This window comes from Drosophila simulans, chromosome 3R (genome assembly GCF_016746395.2).
Source record: "Drosophila simulans strain w501 chromosome 3R, Prin_Dsim_3.1, whole genome shotgun sequence".
NCBI lineage: Eukaryota > Metazoa > Arthropoda > Insecta > Diptera > Drosophilidae > Drosophila > Drosophila simulans.
The window spans coordinates 25,659,503-25,665,467 of NC_052523.2; positions in this window are offsets into that span (position 1 = coordinate 25,659,503).

Here is a 5,965-nt window from a genome sequence, read left to right on the forward strand (position 1 = left end):
CCATTTGAATAGAAATGTTGACCACTTGTTAAGCCATTAAGTTTGAATTGCTTCTTATCAGTAACGCGATCGAAACGCTGTCTTAACAACTACATTTGCTAATTAATTGCATAATGTGTCACGATTGGTGGTCTTTTAGCCACTTTAGCCACTCAACAATCATTCCGACAAATATCAGAATAAAAATGGGCGTAAAAGCTCCTGATTTTTATTCAATTGTAAGACAAGTCATGACTTTTCGGATTCTCGATATCGTAAATTACCCGGACTGGATCACTAACACGATCAAATTGACAGTGGTACAAGTCCATTTGTTAATTAAATGTTAGACAAGTCATGATTGGTAGTTGGAATAAAACATTTCTTGATCTCTAATTGAATCAAAAAGTTAGCACGAAAGGCTTTAGCTGAAATATTTATTCTTGACTAATCAGAGTCTACTTTTAATTAAGCCAACTTGATTCGTTAGAAATTCGTCTAAAATTCAAATGAATAGTTGATTGATTTGTTGGCTACATGTTACAAAGATAGTTCTTAGTCTGTGGCTTGTAAACAAATTCATTTGTTAATTATGCTGGCGGGGCAATAATTATGCCACGATCAGTAACACGATCAAAGGTTAGGCCCTGGTCTCTCGGCCATGTTAGTTGCAATCAGCGAATACACTAAATACTTGCCCACAGACGGCTGATCGTGAAAATCAAAACAACATAATCATAAAATGCGCACACTAAACGTGGCGTTCTTCTTGTCCCCGATGTTGTTTTAGGTTGTTTTTCCATCCTTTTTCTGATTTTTTTTTTTCGTTTCGGTATTGGGTTTTCTGTTCACTGGGCTCTGCGTTCAAATGGCACTTGGCCCAAAGCGTTGACTCTGGCAGGAGATAAGATCGGCCGAAGCCGCGAGGATCGCCTTAGCTGGCTGCCGTCTAGCTGCGCTTTTATTATCTGCAGGATCGCTCGCTGGGCATGCAAATTTCCGATGGCAGCCCAGGATCCAGTACAGCTCTGGGCCAAGAGCTGCCGGCTCCCAGATCCCAGATCCCAGCAGCTCTTTTGGCCAACGCATGCCGTAAATCACCACTTCGGCTACAGCAACAAGAGCTGCAACAAATTTACAACAACTATGCCGTGCCGCGGCTGCACGATCAAAAAAAATTGAAGCGAAATAAAAAGGCCAAAAACAAAAAGCGAGAGGAGCGGGAAAAATTGCTTCCAGCTTTTTCGGTCTGGCCCAAAGTCATGAATCAGTTTTTCATAGAGCGCACCTTTTGTTCCCCAGCCGAAGAGCCAACAAGCCAGCCGGGCCAGGCGATAACTTCATTTTGTGGCTTAATATGCTTGTTGAGGGCCAGGTAAGTAGTTGTTGGCAAAAGCGTGAACTCTCCAACACCTTGAGCATTTTGTGTTGACACAAAACTGAGCCCAAGCCCGGGCCAAAAGGCTTTCCCTGCACCATCAGCGAAGACCAGAGGCTATGATAATAATTTTTCCAGAAGGCATTCGAGGTTGCCTGCTGCTCTGGCTGCTACTGCTGATGCTTTTGCTGTCGATTAAGCGGCGCGACAATTTTCCAAAGCTGCTGATCGTCCCCCTTGGTAACTCGTGCACTGAGAAAAACTGTGTGGAAGTGCAGGTAGCTTCATTTGTAATAATCCTTCGAGCCGGATACATTTGTGGCTGCATATCCAATTCTAACATAGAAGAGTGTCTTTTTTTTAATATTAGTCCCTCAAGCCGGATAGCTGCTTCAGTTTGGATTCGTGTTTTTTATGCTTGATGTAATGTTTTAGATGGAGAACGGAAAGAAACTGACCCTACCCACTTTGGTCCTTCGAACCGGACGCAGACTTCTTACCAACTTCGGTTCCCAGTGTGAACCGATCCGCCGCCGCGTCCGCCTGCAGCCACCCACCCACTCGCGTTTTGGGTGCTGAGTGTTTTACAGCCTCCGGCACTTGCCTTCTTTTTTCGGCCCAAAAGGGGCTCGGCGAGGCGGCCTGCCTACCCCGGCCAGCCTCCTGGGCTGCCATTGCCCCTGGTCCTCCGGAGCGGAGTCGTGAGCTCGGGGCACGATTTTCCATAGCACATGCTGCGTTCTGGTCGCGGAACGTGGCCGCTTGTTGGCTTGTTGTCTTTGTTAGTGGTAGCAGTTAGTTGACTGCACTTACCACTAAGTTAAGATGTTTTTGTCTCCGCAGTCTGTCTGGCCGAGGTGTATGCGCAATTATCGTGGACAGGCGAGTCCCAGGCCCGCGGATCGGGATCCAGCAGCCAGAGCGACTCCATCGGAGCTGGAACTGGAATGCCGCTGCTTAGTTTTTCTTTTTATTGATTTATGATTTGTTTAACACAAAGGCGCATTACAATGCTCCGTGTGGGCTTTTACGAAGAATTTCCTGGCCTGTCCTGACCGGCCAGTCAGGCAGTCAGGCAGTCATAAGCCCGTTTGGCTGGGCCATGCATTTAAAATTGTCTTTACCAAATTTGATGGCAGCCTTAAACTTCATGCCACATTTGGGCCGCAACAATAGTTGCAATCACGGAGCCGGTCCTCTGGCACTTTCAACACTCATAAACCAGGCTTAACTTAACATGAATGCAGCTCGGGTATCAAAATATTTTATATGCACTCCCGGCTGCTTTTCCCATCCCGTATCCCCCATCTCCCCCAGCTACCCCATTGTGCTGCCAAAGGGGATTTGGTCGTTTGCATTTTGCATTTAGCATTTTGCATTCTGCGTGGCTGCCGCCTGCCTGCGCTTTTTGATTGGATGTCCCGAAAGCGGCGTGGTGGATGCTTTCATTTGGCCAATTTATTTAGTAATGCTGCAAAAATTAGACAACTGAATTAATTTTCACAGCGACAAAAAGCTTGAAATATTGCTGACCAGAGATTACAGTCCACTGAATTCAGTAGGGCCACTAGTGGGTTCGTTAGCAATGGCTTAAAGTCAGGAAAATATGGAATATAGTAAAGGAGCATAGCTCTACTAATGATATGGTAAGTACTCTTCGGATTCAGAAGTATCTAGCACTGAATAGATTCTGCTTCTGTACGTCTGTCTATCTTCTGTATGACGAATTGCAGTTAAATTGAACTTTCGGCATTAGATACGCCCGAATGGCCGAAGATCATTAGACCCGTCAATTTCCCACTTCAAAGTGCGCTGCTGAAGAAGTTCTATTGACATAAGCCCCTGCCACACCAGTTGCACCTTCGAGGGTCCAAAATCCGAGGGCCCCCCGAATAAAGTGCCAACTAAGCATGAGTTGTGATAAGTCGAATGGTAAACAAATCAACGATCTGGCTCCAAACTGTCTGGCATATTAGCCACATATGCCTTTTAGGGCCGATGACTTGGCCCAGACGCCCAGACGTCTGCCAGATTCGATTGCATTGTTGATTGATTTATTGATTGATATTGAGCGCGGATCGGAGGCTGGAAGAATTGTAATGATGAAAAATTAACTCTCGTCAATGGGGAGATGGAAATTGAGGTTGGAGGATCGCTCCCATGATGCTGATTCAATTGAAGCGTTTTCTATGCATCTTCGGTGCAGAGAAAAGGCTTTTCCGATGATCTGTTGGATTGTTAACAATTATTTATTACTCCACCAAGGGCCGAGGGTTTTCCATTTCACTTAGCCAGATATTCTGATCGCACTTTCTTCGTCAAAGGCCAATCATCGTTCATTGAATTCGATGGGAAAGCAACTGCTTTGACAATCGCCGCCCCCAAGAGCGTTCATAATTCCCAAACTGATTAGGCATTCATACCGCCCAATGATTAATAACAATTGCGGCCAAACATTGTTAACCCCAGGTTAATTTACGCTTTAATCAATTGGGTTCATTTACACCAGTTCGTGAGATGGAGATGGAGCTCAAGTCGAGTCCCCGGGCAGCGGTCATTTGTTCTGATCGATCCATCGATCCGTGGTCGGTGGATCGTCTTGAAGTTTCGGAGTCAAAACACTTGAGATAATTGCAAATTGAATTATTGCTGAAAATATATTGAAAATTACTATATTTTGTGCTACAACACATTCAAATTGATGACTTGATTGATCGTCCTGCCTCGATGTCTTGATTAAAGGAGCGCCGCCTGTGCTTCTTTCGCCCCCCGCCGCTTGCAGTCCGTCTCTTTCTTGCCACAACTGGCCGTCTCATTCGCGCAGCGGCGCTCGATGAAATTAAGTTAAACAAATTTTATAACACCTTTGCTCCGGCACACTCGCCACTTACTTGGCCGCTCGATTGGAATGCAATCAGTTGTGATTTTTTCGCTTCTCCTTTACAAATGATGATGATGCCGATGACGAGGATCGCCCGGGCGTAGATGGGTACTATCGGGCGGATCAGGAGGGGGCCAGCCTCGTAGATTACTCGCGCACTTAACCTCACTCACTTATAACAATAAACTAAATTGCAGCTGGCCAACAAAGTATGTAGTATCTTGTAGTTACATCGGTGCAGTTGTTAACGTACCCCCCACTTTCATATTCACCACCGAACAATGAATGCTGTGATTAAGTTGAACGATCGATGGAAAGATCACAAACCATAGCACCGATCGGTTTATTGCCAAAAGGGGGTAGATCAGGGAGTTTACTAATACAATCTTGAGAGTATCTTTATGCATTTTTACAAACCAATTTATATGGAGCTCAAGTCTCTGATCATGAAATACTTCTGACTCTTTAAATGCAGCTCACAAACTTTGTGATCAACCCTCGCTGTGCCGGCACGTCTCCATTTAATGATTGGCAATTTCAAAAACACCTTCAATGCGGCTAACAACGATGCCATAGCCCAGATCAGAGATCCGAGATCCCAGAGAAGGGCAAGACGAAGGGCTTTTTGATGGGGCTTCGACACCCCCGCTGATTGAGTAGTTAAATTACTCAATTTTGATCCCAAGTGCTGAGTGGAAACATCCCGAGGCGGCTGAGCAGCCCAGTTAGTTATCAGCTCTGAGATGTGTACAAATCTCAGGGCCAACAGGCCAGCTGCACTGCTCACTTACACTGGGCAACATGGAAATGGAACATGTTATAGATACGAGGAATAGCCATCAAGTAAAAGGAGAACTAACATTTAGTAGGATAATGAGTGTGTTGAACAGTGCGATCTTAGATCCTCAGAAGATGCACAAATGCAGTTGGACATGGCTTTTATTCATATGCAGATCACGTGGCGATCATCGCTCCTAATCGGACGGAAAGACAGAGACGGGTGGTGGTGGCATTTGGTGCGCTCTCTTTCCGACCGCCTGACGGAGAACCGGGTCGCCTGCACTTTAATTAAAAGACGATAAATTTGCCAATCTTAATGCACAGGAACTGGCCTTGTTCGAGTTGCGGAGAAACTCCTCCTGACAGGACAACTTTTGCGGGGAGGGCGGTGAACGTGCAGTGATATTTATTTATTGTTTGTACCCAAAGTGGCAACACAAAAGCCAAGGTGTTAATTTGTTGTTGGCCCGGCCAGGCCAGAAAATGCACTGAGAGAATTATTGTAGTTAGCTGACATCGAGAGAACTTGGATACCACAATTCTACATGTAATGCAAGCCAATCCTTGACCCACATTCTGCTCCTATTTTATATATATCCAAGTTATTCTTTCATTTTAGCATTTATGCACTTGTTGTTGACATACTTTACTCTTTTTTTCCAAGTGTACTCTTTGGAATTGGAGCTGCAGCCTGCCACAAGTCGCAGCTTCCATTCATGCTTCTTTTTGGCCTTTTCATTGACGCTAACGAACATTTTTGTCCGATTTAATCCCATTTCATGGTGATCCTGCACAATTGCTGGCCGCGTTTGCGCCTCGCATTGGGCCAGGAAGCCAAGGAAGCCCAGGGAGACCAGGGAATCTGGTCAAAAGCCGCGAGGCAAAGGCCCAAAGGCTGGACCGCTGGCAAGGGCAATTTATTTGGCGCGCATGCAGACGACGACAAC